Raw genomic sequence first — 2,108 nt, 5'->3', positions numbered from 1 at the left:
GGCACAGCTGTAATTAGATCTGACGCAAGCTTCTGACATTGCTGTCATCCTTGGTCCGATCTTACATGCTGCACTGCCTTTGGTCATGGGAGGTAGAGATTTTTTCTTGTAAGAAATAGAGAAACTAGAGTATGGAAATGGGTGGTTTTCCTTGCTGTGGAAGGCTAGGAATGAAGACCTGGGATAGGTCTGGTGGAGGTGAAGACATCCCCCTCCTTCCTCTCCCCCCCCCCCCCCCAGGTGAGAAGCTGCTGTTTGGGCTTGTTTTGGCTTTGTGCTATGGGGGAGTGATTGTGATTAATTGTGATTAAACTTGTCACACCTGTTGTAGGGATATTTAGTGCTGATGCGGTAGAACCTGCTAACAGGTTCCCTCTCAGCTTTATCTTAGGTGACTGGTGTTACTCTGAAGTGTATCTCAAGGTGCCCAGAAAGGCCAGATTTCCAAGCTGTGTGGCCAGGAATGAAGCAGACACCTGGAGGAGGATGGTAGATAACTGCCTTGTCTTGTATCCTTGAATATATGATAGGAGCTGAGTCTGTGGAGGCTTACTGGAGCTCTCCAGTACCCAAGCTGCAGGCTGTGGGCCTGGACTGCATGCAGGCTTCCTAAAGGCTCTGCTGGAGTTCCCTGCTTGCACAGTGGGACTTTGCACCTGAGTTTGCTGATAGCTTGGAGGTAGAGGAGTGCTGGGAGGGCTTCAGGCATCGGATCTGTTTCAGCTGACCTGCTATTTCTTGTTGTTTGCAGGGGTGAAAGCGTTCTTGGACGTGCACAGTCCTCGTGCATCTTTCCTGATTGGAGATGAATTTCTTCCCGACAAGAGGAGCTCTTATTTACCACGGCTTCCTCTGCTCCTTCTGTTTATTGCCCACCTGAAATCCTCCTTGTCTCCCATGCTGGCCTTGTTGTTCCAAGAGCAGCAGTCATACTCCCACTGCAGCAGGAAGAGGGATAGGGTCAGTGGCTGATAGCTGACAGCTCCTTTTTATGTTCCCATCTGTTCCCTCTTTTCCCTTCTAATGAGATCAGGTGCTGGAGTGCACTGGGAAGACTTTTCAGTGAGAGGAAGTCACAAACGAGGTACTTAGGTCCTTGCTTTCATCTTTGCTGGTGAGAGGCTGCTCAAATCAAACCTGCATCCTCTTGAGCTGCTCCTAGAACAGATCTAGTAAAAAAGCAAAACCGTAGTGAGGCTGGCAGCCCTGGATCAGGTAAGTTTGTACTGCAGTGCTGAGCCTTGCAGAGATGCAAATCTGACTGTTCTGAGGCTATTTAAAAATGTTACTGGTACTGTTTTTTTTTAAATGGGTACTGTCTTATAAAACCTCAGTTAATTTAAATGGTCTTATTCTCCACTCCTTGGGGTGTTGGTGCTTCTCACATGGACCTGTCTGTCTTTCTTTTGTGTCACAAGTGACTCCGCTCCTGTTTTGTTTTGAGAAGCAGAGCTTTCCCCTCTGCTTTTGGGGGCACAAACTGTCATGTTTATGACAGTGCTGGTTTTCCATGGAGGGGAGTGTTTCTGTCAAGGAGAAACTAGAGCAGATGTTTGGGGCTGTCTTAATTTTTGGCTGCTTTATTTCATGGGGGTAATGTTAAAGATGGGAAGAGGTTCAGAGGAGAACTTTCTTGGTCAGTCTCTGGAGAACTGCCTTTCTGCTTCCACTGCCAAAATGTACCCTCCCAGCATGGGACAAGGGCTCTTTTTAGGGATGCACTAGGTACCCTGCTCAAGAATTAGTAAGCATTGGTTCAGATCCATCCCAGAACAGCCTCCCTGTAGCTGCTCGTTAACAAAGCTCCCAGTTCATTTGGCAGAAGGCTGGCAGCTCTCATGGTCAATGTGATGCTTGCAGGCTGCCCCAGCATTTCTCAGCACTGAGCTGTGCTGCAGGGAGCTGCACCAGCTGGCCTGACAGCAGCAAGGAAACCAGCTCTTCCCTTCAGTGCTTCACAAGTGATAAGTAAAACAAGCTACTCCCTTCACAGCACTGCTTCTGGTGCTTTGTAGCTGCTGTAATTGCTGTAATGGTGCCAGGTGCTCTTAAGGGACCAGGTTGGGTTTGTCCTTTCTGTGTCTCCCACTTAAACTGTTGGTGGTTTT

Source organism: Meleagris gallopavo, chromosome 13 (assembly GCF_000146605.3).
Source record: "Meleagris gallopavo isolate NT-WF06-2002-E0010 breed Aviagen turkey brand Nicholas breeding stock chromosome 13, Turkey_5.1, whole genome shotgun sequence".
NCBI lineage: Eukaryota > Metazoa > Chordata > Aves > Galliformes > Phasianidae > Meleagris > Meleagris gallopavo.
This window is presented reverse-complemented; position numbering follows the sequence as displayed.